The sequence below is a fragment of the Pseudophryne corroboree genome, chromosome 11 (assembly GCF_028390025.1).
Source record: "Pseudophryne corroboree isolate aPseCor3 chromosome 11, aPseCor3.hap2, whole genome shotgun sequence".
Lineage (NCBI taxonomy): Eukaryota > Metazoa > Chordata > Amphibia > Anura > Myobatrachidae > Pseudophryne > Pseudophryne corroboree.
Genome location: NC_086454.1, coordinates 105835540 through 105854366, shown reverse-complemented (window position 1 = coordinate 105854366; position 18827 = coordinate 105835540). Strand labels below are relative to the sequence as shown.

Below are 18827 nucleotides of genomic sequence, written 5' to 3'. Positions count from 1 at the left end.
GTGGGCCAGTCCGACCCTGCTTAGCGCTAACAGTCCTGCAAACTGATTGATGTTCATCTTACTGTACATGGAAAAAGTTTATCATCACAAAGTACTGTATTACACATCACTGTTATAGAAAACAGAATGACTGAACTAGGAACAATGCTACAAAGGAAATGTACTTAGTGCTTCTTTGTTTCAGACAATTTAGTAATTGTTGTCAATAAGTACAAATAGTCAATTCACCAACAATGTAAAAACAGGAAACATAAGTTGCACAGTCTCCTGTATACAAGTCAAATGTCCCTTTAGTTATTACATTGACTTTCTATCCTAATCCTCAAACTCCTGGACCAAATTTATTTAATAAGATGAATGGAGCTCACTTTAATTTCCTATTCTGTTAATATCCACAGACAATGCAAATCTTCCCAAATATTTGAACAAACATTTATAGAGTATGCAAACAATGGTGATTCATTACAACCTGCCTGCAGCTTTCTTGGCTGTCTTTTACAGGGTCATGTACATAAAACCACAGGAATACGTTCTGTGTGGGAGATGCATCATTTGGGGCTTGTTCAGATGAGCACTTTGGGGGTCATTCTGAGTTGATCGCACGTAGCAACTTTTTGCTGCTCGTGCGATCAACTTGACGCCGCCTATGGGGGAGTATATTTTAGCATAGCAGGGCTGTGATCGTTTGTGCAGCCCTGCTATGCTAAAAAAAGTTTCCTGCAAAACAAGACCAGCCCTGCAGCTACTTACCCAGTGCGACGGATCCAGCGATGAAGGTCCCAGCTGTGACGTCAGACATCCGCCCTCCAAACGCCTGCACACGCCTGCGTTTGCCTGACCACACCCGGGAAACGGTAAGTAGACGCCCCGATCCTCCTTCCCGCTGTCAGTCTTCTTGCGATTGGGCCTGCGAACGCTTTCTTCGGTCCTAGCGCTGCTGCCCGGCGACTGCCGTCTCTGGGCAATGACGCACGCGCGCATTACCAACCCGTTCACACCGCAGGAAAGAACCGCTGCGTGCAAACAGGTCGGAATGACCCCCTTTGACAGAAGCCACATTCCAATTGGAACACAGAGGGGCAGATGTACTGAGCCTTGCAGAGTGATGAAGTTGAGAGAGATAAAGTACCAACCAATCAGCTCCTAGCTGCGACTTATGAAGACTGGGACATAAATAGCAGTCAGGAGAAGATACATTTGCAGGTGCTTGACCCTGGTGCAAGTATCAAGTTAATAATGATGATGAACAGACGCAAATGCTACCCATGCAGAGCTGGCCACATATGGTGACTTTGCCAACTCATCATCATTGCAAAGCTGTCGTTTTTTTGGATGCAATTTGAGTGCAAATTGCCTCCAATGTAACGTGACTCGTGAGGCTCTGACTGCGTATAGGCAGAGTGGCTTTAATATGCGCTGTGACCTACTAATAATAAGCCTTAATCGAGTTCTGCAAGCTTTCAACATTTCCCCCCAAAAATAAATAAACTGAAAAAAAAATGAAAAAAAAACAGCAATTGAGCCCTTTTATTCAAACTATAGTGATACACTTCCACTGCCACCTTCAATGTAAGACATTCTAAGCAGATTTAAACAGAGAAGAGCATGATATTCTTTAGAGTATCCGCCTTGTAAGCATGTCACTTATGTAGGATTTGATATCTGAGCCACTAATAAACAGTACTGTGTTTTGGTGTTTTACAGAATCAGCTGCCGGAACTGACTTGTACTACGCTGACTATCAGCCAGCATTGGGTGGAGTATATACTGTCTGTAACAGCTGCATAATGCACTTTCAAAGGTAAGCAAATCCTACAGCATTTTACATGATATAAACTATGTATCAGAATCTCTTTTACAGTGCATTAGTATATATAGTAGATATGCTAGGGCAGCCGTCCTGTCAGCTGCTCAACAACTGTTTAATGCTGGGACAGTAATTTCAAACGCTTGTCAGCCTACAAGAGGTGGGCGGTACAGTGCCAGCAGGTGGGAGTACATTCTTTTTACTTACTGATAGTGAGGGGGCATTTGTCAATGTTATCGCCAACCTCATTTTAAAAGGACAGGTTTCAGGTTTAGGTTCTGGGATTGTTAAGTTTCTTGACCATCAGGTCTGTTTACTAATATTGCATTTAGATTTAAATCTGCACTAAGCCAAAGAAATCAAATAGTTCCACTGAATGGCCTGATTGGATAGTGTGAGTCACATGCCACAAGTGGCATGGGCCCTTTTTCAATTAGATATGTCTAGAAATATAATGCCAGGGATTTGTATTTTGCTGTGGGTGAGAAACAGGTACATGACACTATGGGGCAGATTTATTAAGCCTGGTGAAGTGATACAGTGGAAGGTGATAACGCACCAGCCAATCAGCTCTTAACTGTCATTTTTAAAACCCAGCCTGTAACATAGAAGTTAGGAGCCGATTGGCTAGTGCGTTATCACCTTCCACATTATCACTTCACCAGGCTTAATAAATCTGACCTTATGTTAGAAGTTAGTGGAGTAGACGCTATATGGTAGAAGTTACTTGATGGCAGCAAAAATTTAAAATCCATGTATATGTGGCATGTGCCTCTTTTCCACTGAGCCCCTCAATTGGCAAATCACGTATTTAGTGAATGATTTCAGGGTGGGCCCCTTCACTTATGGGCCCCTGGACATTTGCCAGTCTAGGCACCCTGTGGTTATGCCACGGAGTGTGTACCTGACTTTTTATTTACAATTTTTTCTTACTCTGTAAGTTTTATCTTGCAAACCAAATGGACAAATAGAATATAAACAGAGACATACTGTGTACAGCGGGAAAATATAACAATTACAATAATCTATATTTATTAATGTTTTTCTCAAGTCAATATCTGCTAATGTGCACTTTTTACATATAGTGTGCACCTTTAAGCACTTTGGGGGTCATTCCGAGTTGTTCGCTCTGTATTTTTTTCTCGCAATGGAGCGATTAGTCGCTAATGCGCATGCGCAATGCCCGCAGTGCGACTGCGCCAAGTAAATTTGCTATGCAGTTTGGTATTTTACTCACGGCATTACGAGGTTTTTTCTTCGTTCTGGTGATCGGAGTGTGATTGACAGGAAGTGGGTGTTTCTGGGCGGAAACTGGCCGTTTTATGGGAGTGTGTGAAAAAACGCTACCGTTTCTGGGAAAAACGCGGGAGTGGCTGGAGAAACGGAGGAGTATCTGGGCGAACGCTGGGTGTGTTTGTGACGTCAAACCAGGAACGACAAGCACTGAACTGATCGCACTGGCAGAGTAAGTCTCGAGCTACTCAGAAACTGCACAGAGAAGTATTTTCGCAATAGTGCGAATCTTTCGTTCGCAATTTTGATAAGCTAAGATTCACTCCCAGTAGGCGGCGGCTTAGCGTGTGCAAAGCTGCTAAAAGCAGCTTGCGAGCGAACAACTCGGAATGACCCCCTTAGATGTATATTCACTTCTCAGCAGAAGTGAGTGACTGCAGGTTTAAATAAACAGAACCATGTCCCAGTAGGTTAGGAGGCCTGAAATTACTGCCTTACATCAATATCCATGATGCAAAATAAAATCTATTGAGAATTTCAAAATAATATATGTAACCCTGCAAAAATGTAAATAAACTCATTTCAAATATTGCTTGCACCAAGTAACAGACCTCTGGAACCCCTGAAGAGCCTATATTTTCAAACAGCATAGTTAACTATTGCAGTAATATACCAAACAGACATTTCCAACAAGTTAAAGCAGTGTACAAAAATGTCATAAAATTAAATAATCTCCATTGGATTTAAGGCATACCAAGAATACCTTCTAACATTTAATGTTGGGGATTGGGACAATTGTGAAGTGTGCACAAAACAAGGGAATGACTATGACTGCCCACCGTTCCGTTAAACTGTCCTGAAAAAATAAAATACATGGCATCACTTGGTCACCACTGCTATGCCATACCTCTAGAACTGCTGGCCAGATTGGAATAAAGTTGTCCCAATCAGGAAAAAGGATTAAACACTAAAGTTGGGACTGTCCCGCCTAAAGCAGAACTGTTTGGAGGACTGTCCTATCTCTTTTACATTGGTCTAATGTAAATATAAAGTGATGCTTGTTTATTCATATTCATTTTGCAGACATTGGGGTCTATTTACTAAGCCTTGGATGGAGATAAATTGGATGGATATAAGTACCAGCCAATCAGCTCCTAACTGCCATGTTACAGGCTGGGTTTGAAAAATGACAGTTAGGAGCTGATTGGCTAGTACTTTACCTTCGTTCACCTTATCTTCCTCCAAGGCTTAGTAAATAGACCCCATTGTCTTAGCTTCTACAAATGTGTCAGACTGAACCTCTTTATCTCCTCTCAAAATCCTCACAGTTTGATGCAATTGTGGCCATGTTAGACCAGAATACAGTCTCTTGCCAATAGATTTTGTTGACACTGTTCGGTTGGTATAAAAATGATTGAAATGTATTTTATTTCACATTTTATAACACTATAAATCAAAAGTTTCCAATTCCAGCAAGTTTTAATAAGTATTTAAAGAAGATTGATGTGCAAAAAAAAAGTTAGCAATTATTGCATAAGCGCTGGCAGATCAAGAAGGCGGTCGTGCTGACTGGGGGGTCTTTACCTATCAGAATCCATGGACATTGTAAGAAAAAAAAAAAACAGAATGCCGCTCAGTTCAAACAGGGTTATACTTATAACCTGGCCCTAACCTCTGTTCCTTTGCTATGTGAGGGAAATTGCATCTCCTTCTACACTGAGAGGAGTTGGGGACAAAGTAGCTTTTCAGAATTCTCTCCGTTGCCCTGCTTTAATCATATTTGTCTTTCTGATAATTACAATAATCAGATCCTGTCAGAAGTGGAAGGGTACGGAGTCACTTTCCTCATACATGTTATTTTTGTAAATTCTGCAATTGGCTAGTTTTAAACTGCATTTCAGAAAATCACAGAGTCCGGACAAGGACTCAAGTGGGGTTTAACCTCTGAAATGATAGGAAATTTAGTTTACGGTGACTGCAAACAATTACTTCCAGCTATAACTTACACTTCAGACCATTCCAGGCAACATGAATGAATTTCCTTATTACATACACTTTAAAAGTCTAGTAATGCTGCAATGCAATTCAAAATGAGGTTTATTTTGTTTTATTTTCTACGTAGCAACTAAAACTAAAATACAAGTAGGTTCAATACAAATATGACTAATATAAAAAAGCACCTAAGAGCACGCATGTGCAGCAACTCAGTATGAACAAATCAAACAGCCTCTGAAGCACAAGTCACACCCCTGAGGAGGCATGGCCACGCCCCAATGTCCTGACTCCAAGCAGGCCAATGTATACCATTATAACATTCACTAATATATAACTGCTTGTGACAGAGCTAAAGCGTTTTCACTTGGAGGATGTAGGGTACAGAGATAAACCAATATTTCTCCACCACCTCTATTTCTTTTCTCCCTCTTCTATTTCTTACTCGCTTCTCTCCTCTGCAGTTCACTTCCTCTGCCAGTGGCTCATCTGTAAGTCATTAAGTAGTGCCTGAGCCACTTAAAATAATAATTACAAAAACAGTGACTTTGCATACCAAGTACAGTATAATGGAATGACATCAAAATATAAAAATTGGCACATCTCCCTTACCACCACTGCTTTTTTTTTATAAATGTGGTATAATAATACAACTACGGTGGCAACCAATAACAGATGTGGCCGGAATCTCGCCCTCCTCCTCTCTCTGCTCAGTGACCACCATTGTTATGAAGCATGGGCCCATTGGCATCAAGCACATGAGGCTTTTTATGCACTGGACACTACTCTGGAGCACACTACACAGAGGGCATTACTATTGAGCATGACATTAACTAGGAAACTAGAAAAAGTGCATAAAAAGAACTAGGGCACTATTGTGAGATAGAAAACGAACTAGGACAGTACTATGGGGCATACAAATAAATAGGAAACTACTATTAGCAAGGGCACTACTGTGGAGCATATTAACTAGGACACTACACTACTGTGGTACATACATGTTGGCAATACAGTATGGCATATTATGACTTGGGGGCATGGCTGTTGGGCATATTAAGATGACCTGGATAAATTGCTATGGAGCATGTCATGACATTGGGACACTACTGTAAGGCATATAGTTTTGCATTTCTTTTATAATAGTGTACATTTAATTAATATATAATTCTGCATGTGTATATATATATATATATATATATAAAACAGAATACATTTTCTCAACTTTCAGGTTGTTTGAGGTGGTGATCTCACTTGCAAAAAGCCTGCAAGACACAGTCAGCCTAGGAGAGGACAAAGGGTAGGTGCATGGCCTTTTTACTACTGAAAGTGGTTGTTGGATATTATAATATGGGGTAATGACCATGATGGAAAAAGATGATGGTGATAAGAAGAGATCTGAAAATGATAAAAGACTTAAAGACGTCAATGCATTTAATATGATAGGCTTCAGTAAGCACGGTCCTTGGGCATGCCCACTCTTGGTGCAGTGCTGCAGAGGGAGGAATTGGGCCCTTCATAATATCTCTATGGGTCCTTCATAGATCTAGTTACACTCCTGTCCGAGTGACCGACCCATTCGGTTTTGAAAAGCACAGTTAAATCCAACTGTAGATCAAAAAAGTGCAACAAACTACTGAGTCATCAAACTTCTCAGGTTGAAGGTGGCAAACCTTAATTCACCGAGTAAATATCCCTTATCTGATCAGTCACGCTTATTGTGGTTACACTCAATTATCCCACAGGAAATCTCAGTCTAGAATGCCTGGCAAAAGGGACTGCTAGGGAAGCAATGCTTGTTATGGTTATAAAGTTTATGTGTCACCTACATGGAGTAGAGGCAGCCATTATGTGGAAGCAGCCATTTTGTGTCCTCCTCCAACACTCATGAGAGTATCATGAATGTTTCAGATACATTTCCACAAGGATTAATAATCTGCCATTTATACTGTGGGTGACCTGAAGATTTGATTTGTTCATAGCTGTAGTTCATACTACCAAATGCCATTCTACTGCCAAGTGCCATTCCCATCTTGCACCATATTTGTTATCAACGAGTCTTCTGGTGGCACCCAATGACCCACCAGCCATGGCTGTCATTCTTCTTCCTTTGTTCCAAAAGCATTAAGGAGTCACATGAGTCATACTCAGGCTAGCCCTGGCTTGTTTATTTATTAGGCAGATATAAAATGACGTAAAGAGATTATATTATATGTGAGTGCTCACACAAACAAGCCGTTTAATGTAATTAACATCCTTAACTCTTAACTGACACATGGGTCATTGTTCAAATCTGAAAAATGTATTAAAAATTTAATTCTATCTGTTAAAAAAAAATGCAGAATATAAATGTTTGGAAGAAATAGATCAGTTGTGCACCTTTAAGAAACATTGATTGGCTTACCCCATAGTTAACATCAGCACATAATTAGAAGACCCTAAAAACTTGGTGTCTGGGATTTGTTCAGCCATTTACATGGTCTAATATCTGTATATTTACAGTATATAAAATAGTGAACTTTTGTGTTAAGCTTGGTCAGCACCCATCAAATTACGAGTAAATACACCTTGAGTGGCTCAGCAATGTAAAAGCTGGATTCAGGGCTTACTGCCAAAAAAAAGGGCCAATATATAGCAAACATATAGGGGCAGATTCAATTAGCCACAGTTAAAGCTCAAGATTTAACGTCCGGAGCTATTCAATGTAAGATGCCCAGAAAATATGGGTTACCCTGTGCGTTAATCCCCAGAGGGTACATTTAATGCAGAATTTTCCTTGCAGCTGAGGTAAACCCTGCGGCTAATTTAATTATAGTGACCAGTTAGCAGTTAAGTCTGTTTACTGCTAGATAAGCAGCCAGTATTGGGAATGGGACCAGTGTCACCTTGTTTGGTAAAATAGGCTGGGTAATTACTAGGCATGTTTGTAAATGTAAGAAGACAGCTAGTATTAACCAGCAAATGCATTAACAGACCCAAGTGATCTCAGGGCGATTCGCCATTGGACACTGTTGGCCAAAGTGGACACTGATGCATGGTGAGTACTAGGTTCAGCCAATGTGTGGAAAACTACGTGAAAGATGTTTTTGGATTAGTTTATTTGAGCTACTGTATACTTATCTAGTTGATCACATGGTATCCCATCGTTATCAGACAATCTAGTGTAGCCTCGCTGATGAAACCTAACATTTGTTTAACACATATGAATCATATCCTCTTTTTCACATTTATATATGATTGTTATATATGGGGTGGTCACTATTATTATACTAAATAAGCATTCTTGTTTAGAAGATTACTCTTGCAATTAGTTCAGATATCAGTTATTCATAATTTACAGGCATAGAAATGTATTTTTGAGACGTGATCTACAGCAGTGGTTCTCAACAGCGGTCCTCAAGTGCCCCCAACAGTTCATGTTTTCCAGGTCTCCTCACAGGATTGCAAGTGAAATAATTTGCTCCACCTGTGGGTCTTTTAAAATATGTCAGTGAGTAATGAATACACCTGTGCACCAGCTAGGTGACCTGGAAAACATGAACTGTTGGGGGTACTTGAGGTCCGATGTTGAGAACCGCTGATCTACAGCATTAAGTCACACCCCTTGCTGTGCAATGCAAGAATTGCGGGAATCACACAAAGGGGGGGGGGGGGGGGCGTGTCTTAATGATCAAGTGCCCAGACTGCCTATTTCACTAATAAAGTGATCAGGATACCGGAAGTTAGTCTATTCTCTCAGGATTCAGGAAAAGTCTCCAAATTTCAGGATTCTCCTAGAGTAGGCACGTATGAGGCCTGTTTATTGATCGACGTGAATGGCTGACTGGTAACTACATATTAGAGAGAAGCATCATACGAGAGTGAGCAGGCAGTGAATGGGTGAAGAACTTGCTTCTGTGCTTCACCGCACCCAGCTGAGGAGGAGGATAAAATCACAGCCCATCCACTAATGCGGTTATTAAGATTATAGTTCTTGGTCATTTACAGCTTAATGACAATTAGTGTGAAGGAGGTGGAAAGAAAACACATTAAGCACTGCAGTAATGCAGATGACGACAGCAAGAGTAAAAATCACTGACGTCAAGAAATCTCCCTTAATTATATATATTTAATCACATAATGTAATTTTAAATGTAATAAAAGGATTGTTCTTCATCATTAAAGGAAGCACTGAGAAATCAATGTCTTCCTGGTTCTCAGCATAACCTTCTGTTCCCGTGATAGTGGAATTGCATCCAGTGTACCAAAACTGTGCAGATTCAAATACAGGGACACAGCTTTAAAAATTTGTGATAGTACCTAGAAAATGGGGACAAATGGTACTGTAGCTATAAAGTTTGGTGTAACTTGTAGAGGCCAAAAGTGGAGCTACAGTGGGTACAGATATAACAGAGAGGCATTCCTTGGCTATGCCCCACCCCATACACTCCTATGGCCCTGCATTCCCCTGCTATAGACCCCCACGCATATGCTCTTGCCAGCCAGAGAAGAGATGTGGCACCAATGCCGGCCTCTCCTTCAAGATTTGCCATGGGGCTGGGAAATGCACTGTTCTGTCACTGGTAGAAGTTTACCAGTTATATCCTTTCATGTTTTCTAACCAGCACTAGAATGCAATATTTGATTAAATAAGCTCCAAAGTGTATGAAAGGCTTTTGCTTTGGCTAGTTATCATAAACTTTGTGTAAAAGAAATCAATGTCCAGTACTTTAAATTTATTATTGGGTTCTAGACCCAATCATTTATATTGACACTTATTGTGGTAATATGAAATGAAGGATCACAAGAATGTTTTAAAGACAATCCACAGGGACAAGGGTTCTGGAAGGATCCCTCACATTTGTATTGATAAATAGGCCCCTAAGCCTGAATGCTCACCCAGTTTGCACGTGTTTTGAAGTAAGAAAGGGCAAACCATTACAGATAGTACATGTTAATAGAATGGTTCCCAAATAGACATGCTGCCTTCTCCAGCCACTAAAACGTGTTTCCCCTTCAGTGATCTGAATGGGTCAACAGATGAAAACAAAGTAAAAACCGTACATGAGTTGGGAGAAGGCACCAAAAGTGAAAATGTGATTAATCTCTGAGAACTGCTTATTGTATCTGCGAGGTGGGGGCTGTGCACTAGATTTGGAGCAAAACTGTACAAGTCTTGTAAATCCTGGCAACCAATCAACATTGAACTATAAATGGCATCATTCAAGTTGGACAAGTAGCGTGAGAGTGAGGAACAATCACTGTAATTGCAGCATGCAGAGAACAGTAGAGACAAATGAAGTGATTTCTTAGACTAGAGACCAAAGTGGGACACACATGATAACATCATCATGATCTAAAATATAGCAAAAATTCTACTACTGTGCTTGTTTTACAGGTGTGTTTCCAAATATGCCTGAGTCACAGTAATAGATGATTGTATTGGGATGGGCAAGAATGCCAGAATATATAATCTGGGTGAAAGATAGATATATATTTTAACATTTCCAAAAAGGCACTAAACTCTGTTCTCTGCCAGGTCTGACCTATTCTGCATATCACTTTGTAAAACAAGGCTAATGCAGACATAACACTAACACAATAGACAGAATCAAAATGTTGCATAGCGCTGCAAAACGCACAAGTCGTTTTCGACTTCAGATTATATCACATAATTAACTTGGCATTGTAAAGCAATAGGTAGACGTGATCTTAGAGCTATGTTCTGTCTATATGAAATTGTTACTATGATTCATGTTTATGTTACAGCTTAAAATGTATTGCGTTGAAGATAAATATCATAATTTTACATGACACTGTTTGTGGTACAGTCCTGATCTTAAAATATTTGAAGCTTACAGATACTTATTCCTCAAACCTCATTAATCGATAATAGTTGGTCCTTTAATCCCTGGAATGGTAGCTTTAAGTACAGTAGTTATGTGTGTCAGTTCCTGCAATGTCATCTTGTCCGCAGTGCATCACTGATTTGTAGAGATGAGACAAAAAGAAACAGGTTGGTATTTCTTTTCCAGAATTCGTGTCAACACTGTTTATGGGGAATCTGTCCATTTAGACTCCAGATCTTGTATGACTAATGCGGGCCATACATCAGCTCACCGATTTCCCATTTTGCCGGAAATTGATGATCAGCGTTCCGTCAGGAAATTGAGGGAGAAAAGCATGTTAAAAATCTCCAAAACACCATTCCCGGTCAATTTTTTTGGGCATAATCAACAAATCAAGAATTTCCAGCATGTTGGATTTCCCCAATCCCCCTACCCAGGCTTCGGGAGACTGGGGAATTTCCCCGATACCTGCCTGTTGTATGGGCCGCTTAACAGTGATCTCATCTGACTCTTCAAAAACACTCACACGTAAAACTGTGAGTCTGCCCTACAGTCAGATACCCCCAAACTTTGTAATCATAGAGAAGGCAACATGTTTAGGGTACATCCAGGGAAGTATGAACTTCATTAGTTAGGTGTACGGAAGAGATAATTATTGTTCAAGGAAAATATCTGTGCCATTTCACATTTAATTGCAAAAATTAGCATATTCCGCTGACAGAAGTTATATTTCAGTGTTCTCTGTCCAGCCCAGCAATACCATCCTGCAGAACGGATTGATCCTCATCATCTCAGCCCTATTCACAGATGGTGATTTCCAGCCATTTATAAATACAGGACAATGCAGAATAGCTTTCCACAGACTCATAACGCACTCGCGGATCTCTAAGGGTACATCCCTCTTCTACAGTTACACTGTATTCTCATGAAAGTTTGCAGCAAATTCACTCAATTCTACTTAGACGGTAGCCACTTTTTCCACATTTTCAATAATGTTAACATACAGTAGTAACTGTGATATATATAATATGGGAGTGAAAGTACAATCTGCTGGAAATGAGGGCCTAAGGCAATTATTCTGTTTTCACTTACACACAACTCACTGGGAAAAAAAAATCTCTTTAAAGAAGGTCTGTCATCAACTTTTTAGCCCACACTGATTACTTTAGCCAATCAAATACAGCAGGCCCCTGAATATCAGGGGAAAATGAGTGGAGAGTTAGCTGGGATAATCTAAATTTCTGTAAATCTGAAGAGCCAAAGTGGGCAGTCGAATACAGTACTGTACTTTCTGTAGTGTTTATATATGATAGTAGCAGGGAGGATTAAAAAATATAAATATATTTTTAGCTGCTCAGTTAAACCGCGCAACAGTTAGTGCTGTCCTGGATAATCAAGGTTGCTCTATGCTAGTTTTTTTTATAGAAAATTAAAGGAGAGATTTATCAAAGCTTGGAGAAACAAAAAGTAGAGAGAGATAAAGTACTAAACAATCAGCTTCTGTAAATTTTCAAATACAACCTGTTAAATGATAACTGGTTAGTATTTTATCTCTCTTCAAGCTTTGATAAATCTCATTCTACGTTACATACTGTACAATGGGGGTCATTCCAAGCGGATCGTAGCTGTGCTAAATTTAGCACAGCTACGATCATCGTTCCTGACATGCGGGGGGACGCCCAGCACGGGGCTAGTCAGCCCCGCATGTCAGTGACGGTCCCCCCACAGAAGTGCAAAGGCATCGCACAGCGGCGATGCCTTTGCACTTCAAGAGTAGCTCCCGGCCAGCGCAGCTTTAGCGTGCTGGCAGGGAGCTACTCATCGCTCCCTGGCCCGCTGCGGCTGCGTGTGACATCACGCAGCCGCTGCTGCCCGCCCCCCATTCGGTCCGGCCACACCTGCGTTGGCTGGACCGCACCCACGAAACGGCGGCCAAACGCCGCCCTTCCGCCCCCTCCCGCCCAGCGATCGCCTCTGCCTGTCAATCAGGCAGAGGCGATTACACCCCTGCTGCGGCCTTCGGACATCTGGCATGCGCAGTAGAGACCCGTTCGCTTGACTGCGATAAACAGCAGCAAGTGAACGGGTCAGAATGACCCACAATGAGAACATACTAATAATTGCCTTGTCTTGAAAATTTTAATTTCTTATTGCTGCTATTTGGGGCAATAAAATATGTATATACTGCCTGAATGTATCAAAACTCACAGGTATGAACAGGTACTCCAAAAGGACCCTGTCCCTGCAATCTATTCAGAGTGAAGTGACTCCTCTATTGGGACCAGACATATTGGGATCAGAGATATTTGCTGTGGTCCCTCCCTTAATAGTTGGTGATATCCTCTAAAAATGGTTGTTTTCAGTGGATTTGCAATATTGAATGATAAATAGGCCCCCAAAGCAGAGAGAAGTAAGAACTGCCATATTTACTGGTGAGACAGGCAATAGACAGCAATACCAACAGGACCACCTACAGTAGATATGACTTACGGGAATTATCCACACTTTCTATTGTTTCCGAAATTAAAACATTTCTCAAATCAATAGCCATTGAATGCGTCTCTTAGCCTTGCAGAAGACATTCAAAGACTCTGATAACAAGGAGATCAAACAAACGGAGTTGCTTACAAAGCGGAATACATTTCTCACAGTGATAATGAAGTATCTTGGGCTTGGTACTACAACTGTCTACAAAATGTGAAACGTTTAACTTTTGAGGGAAAACACAGTGACAAGTTTTTGTCTTGTAGGCCTATAGTTCATTATTTAGCATTCATATTACCACAGATTTTCTGTATGTAGAATGTAAAAATCAGAATTAAAAATTAATATTGCTGTCTGCATAGAGACTCCAAAATGTAACATCTACATTCATGAAACAAGGATTACAACATCTACTGTCTTCCATACTGTCATTACACTGCACATTTTCATGTCTGTGAAAGTAAAATGTGATTTAATATTTCCTCCGCCTGCGTCACAAACAGACAAAAAATAAACTGAGTAAGAAAAATGTATAAAGTAAAGTAGAAAACAGAGTTATTCCTTGTCAGGCTGCCAGCTGCTACTGTGACCTCTTTGGTAATGCCACTGTGTGAATCCACCCATCTGTGCAGAGCATTAATGTTACCAAAGTGACTACAAGTCAAAGATAGGCAACCCGTGATTCTCTAGCAATTCTGAGACTACAAGTCACAACACGTCCAGACATTCTTGCTGCTACTTGCAGTTCCACAGCTGCTAGAAAGCAGTATTACATTAGTATTACTTTCCCTATCTAAAGAGATATAGCACAGGGAAGATCAGGGAAGCGATATAACACAGGGAGTTCAGGGAAGAGATAAAGCACAGGAAAGATCAGGAAGAGATATAGCACAGGGAAGGTCAGGAAAAAGACATAGCACAGGGAAGATGAGGAAGAGATATAGCACAGCGAAGATGAGGAAGAGATATAGCACAGGAAAGATCAGGAAGAGATATAGCACAGGGAAGGTCAGGAAAAAGACATAGCACAGGGAAGATGAGGAAGAGATATAGCACAGCGAAGATGAGGAAGAGATATAGCACAGGAAAGATCAGGAAGAGATATAGCACAGGGAAGGTCAGGAAAAAGACATAGCACAGGGAAGATGAGGAAGAGATATAGCACAGGGAAGATGAGGAGAGATATACCACGGGGAAGATCAGGAAGAGATATACCACGGGGAAGATCAGGAAGAGATATAGCACAGGGAAGATCAGGGAAGAGATATACAGTACCACAGGGAAGATCAGGAAGAGATATAGCACAGGGAAGATCAGGGAAGAGATATAGCACAGGGAAGATGAGGAAGAGATATACCACGGGGAAGATCAGGAAGAGATATAGCACAGGGAAGATCAGGAAAGAAATATAGCACAGGGAAGATCAGGGAAGAAATATAACACAGGAAAGATCAGGGAAGATCAGGGAAGAGATATACAGTACCACAGGGAAGATCAGGAAGAGATACAGCACAGGGAAGATCAGGGAAGAGATATAGCACAGGGAAGATCAGGGAAGAGATATAGCACAGGGAAGATCAGGGAAGAGATATAGCACAGGGAAGATCAGGGAAGAGATATAACACAGGAAAGATCAGGGAAGAGATATAACACAGGAAAGATCAGGGAAGAGATATAACACAGGAAAGATCAGGGAAGATCAGTGAAGAGATATACAGTACCACAGGGAAGACCAGGAAGAGATACAGCACAGGGAAGATCAGGGAAGAGATATAGCACAGGGAAGATGAGGAAGAGATATAGCACAGGGAAGATGAGGAAGAGATATACCACGGGGAAGATCAGGAAGAGATATAGCACAGGGAAGATCAGGAAGAGATATAGCACAGGGAAGATCAGGAAGAGATATACAGTACCACAGGGAAGATCAGGAAGAGATATAGCACAGGGAAGATCAGGAAGAGATCTACAGTACCACAGGGAAGATCAGGAAGAGATATAGCACAGGGAAGATCAGGAAGAGATATACAGTACCACAGGGAAGATCAGGAAGAGATATAGCACAGGGAAGATCAGGGAAGAGATATAGCACAGGGAAGATCAGGGAAGAAATATAACACAGGAAAGATCAGGGAAGATCAGGGAAGAGATATACAGTACCACAGGGAAGATCAGGAAGAGATACAGCACAGGGAAGATCAGGGAAGAGATATGGCACAGGGAAGATCAGGGAAGAGATATAACACAGGGTAGATCAGGAAGAGATATACAGTACCACAGGGAAGATCAGGAAGAGATATAGCACAGGGAAGATCAGGAAGAGATCTACAGTACCACAGGGAAGATCAGGAAGAGATATAGCACAGGGAAGATCAGGAAGAGATATACAGTACCACAGGGAAGATCAGGAAGAGATATAGCACAGGGAAGATCAGGGAAGAGATATAGCACAGGGAAGATCAGGGAAGAAATATAACACAGGAAAGATCAGGGAAGAGATATACAGTACCACAGGGAAGATCAGGAAGAGATACAGCACAGGGAAGATCAGGGAAGAGATATGGCACAGGGAAGATCAGGGAAGAGATATAACACAGGGAAGATCAGGGAAGAAATATAACACAGGAAAGATCAGGGAAGATCAGGGAAGAGATATACAGTACCACAGGGAAGATCAGGGAAGAGATATAGCACAGGGAAGATCAGGGAAGAGCTATAACATAGGGAAGATTAGGGAAGAGATATACAGTACCACAGGGAAGATCAGGAAGAAATACAGCACAGGGAAGATCAGGGAAGAGATATTGCACAGGGAAGATCTTCCCCACCCCAACAGTTTTTTTAAACATATCAGGAAGAGGACAGATAGAATATTGGATGTACATTTATATTGCATAAGTCCACTGTAAAAGGTAAATGTCTACTTACTTAGGTATATAAGGTACTTGTGCCATCCAACGCATTTTATTATCTAGATGCATTTTATTACCTGGTTTGGTGTAAGTACGCCTGACCAGACCTGGTTCATAGGCAGCAAGTACAGAACCGAATGCCTCTACAGCTTACATTGTTTTAATGTGGGGCTTATTTATTTATTTATTTTTTTGACACATAAGCGTCTAACTAAGCGGGAACTTCTAAATAATACTGTATGTTTCCAATTTGCTAATTATCCATTTGTACATCGCTTCTGACATATTTAATTTGCATTGGTTTTCCTTTCAACTATCACTATAGTTCAAAATGTATATTAACTACATTATACAGGAGATTCATGAAAACAGCTACCCCTGCTGCTTATTAATGTGAACACCACCAGCAATAAACATTTGAAAAGATTTCAAATGTGTAATATATTTTAACATGAGAGAGACATAGGACACACTGGTTTATGTTCATGGTGACAGTACATTACAGACCTGGTTCATAAAAACACATATGTCTTGTAACTGCTGCCAGAGGTTGTTCCTTGTAAACTTGTGCAAGATCATTTAGATTGCAAATGCTGTAATTCCCTTCCCCTACCAGCACACAGCCAGGCTGCTATCAGCTGGGAAACTTCTACTGTACATCATCTTTGTTTCGCCACAATTTTATATCCAAGCAGCACTGGCGCTATAACCCAAAACTATCTCTGGATGAAATAAACCCATGCACGTTATGTTTCCCAAATAAGCGAATGAGGCAAATAAAAAAAAAATACAAATAAATTAAAGGTATAGAGCAAAGAAATAGAGGGGGAGTTGGCAACATCTGCTCACTTGCTGCTACTCCTGCATGTTAAAGGTTCCCTCATATGCCCCCTATTCCCCGTTGCTTAACAATGCAGAAGCCTTTCCAACTCAGCTCTCTCTCCTTTCTCCAAACAATCACTGCAGAGAGAAGGCAACTGGGAGAGCAAGAGGAAGAAAAACAGAATGAAACAAGCAAACAACAGACTTTTTCAGCTGGCGGCGTGCCATCACTTAGCTCTCTACTCTGGCTTTTCTCGCTTGTTTGCCTGAATATTCTCTCCTTGGGGACACTAATATGAAGAAGGGGTGTTTTGTTTCTAAAGTAGCATTTATGATCTGTATCCCCTCTCATTCCTTTCTACATACTCTTCATTGCTCTATTCGTTCCCCCGAAAAGAAAAAAAAAGCAGAAGGACGGACTGTACCTTCTAAAGTAACACACAAGTAGAACCAATCTGGAATTATTCATTTAGAAGTCAGTTACTACAACTTAACCCCCTCAGTTCTCAGACAGACTGGTTTAACATTGTACTTTTATATTGCGGAACTTGTTATGTTATTGCTGGTCTAGGCAAACTTTGGCTCTATAGGTGTTGTATAATTATTAGTTCCACCAAGCTCTGTTTGCCTTAAGTTGGCAGGGTGTGCAGGTACTTGTAGTGCCACAACAACTTGAAATACCTGTGTCGGCCTTGCATTATTATTCTCATAATAATAATGCAAGGCCATTAATAATTCAAGGCTTAAACAAAGCAGACTAACTAGAGAGTCCACTTTATTGCACAAAAGTGATATAAAACCAAAAATTATATATAGATTATTCGTCTTTTTTGGGGATGTAATAGAGGTCACATGCTCTGTCTGTGATATAATTGGTACCTAATGTGTTACATACTAATCCCTCTGGTGTGCTACTCTGGAACAGAACAGGCCTTCCCTCCTCCATTTAAAGGTAGTATGTGCTGTTCTAGAAGACATAGAACTCCCAGTGATTACTAATGAATTTCACCTCCAATGACATGTATCCATTACAACTCTCTGTGGATACCAAAGAAAATAAAGAGTTATCCTGACCAATTTGAAGTCTGCAATATGTTTACTGCAAGTTAGATAATGGCTCAGGCACACATATTCTCTTATTAATTGGAAAGACATTGGGCAGCTGGTTACGCTATCCCGGTAGGACTGGCCTGAGAACCAGAGCTGGTTACTCTTGCCAAGTACGTTTATCCTGGGCTCACATCTTACACAAAATAAATAAGAACAAAGGAGATTAGGGTTTTTTTTTCAACCCCTATGATAAGTCAACACATGTACAGCTTCCTAAAACACATCACATGGCAGCACAGACATGACATACAGTAGTCAGGACAGTACAGTATATATAATGCTATTTATACTGCACTGTATATGTACTTTGGAATCTCATTTTAAGTGATTAAATATGTAACAGTAGAGCAATGAACTTTCCTTAGTTACAGTTGCTAAGGAAATAAAAAGTGTTGCTTCTTCTAATTAACCTATAAAAGGTGTCATAAGGAAACTACCATCAGATTGGTTTGATAACGCCCACCAAGTTCCAATATATCATGTTAATGGCCTTGATGCTCAGTTATACCAGCAATACTGATCAGCATGTTCTAATATACAGCGGTGGATAGCCCATTAGGCATGTAAGGCATATGCCTAGGGGTGACATTTGCTGGGGTGGGGGGGCGCACAGCATGCTCCCTTGCATGAGAGCCCTGCTAG

At 40.8% G+C, this 18827-nt stretch overlaps 1 protein-coding gene and 1 long non-coding RNA gene across 3 annotated transcripts in view; one reads left to right on the top strand and one right to left on the bottom strand.

Moving 5' to 3' along the window:
- IGF2 (insulin like growth factor 2) overlaps nucleotides 1-18827 on the bottom strand; it is a 53576-nt gene that overhangs the window by 29465 nt on the left and 5284 nt on the right. The window lies entirely within an intron of this gene.
- On the top strand, nucleotides 714-18144 carry LOC134969989 (uncharacterized). The gene is made up of 5 exons (XR_010189603.1): nucleotides 714-854; nucleotides 1705-1801; nucleotides 6261-6329; nucleotides 8003-8066; nucleotides 17220-18144. It is a non-coding gene; the product is annotated as an uncharacterized LOC134969989 (long non-coding RNA).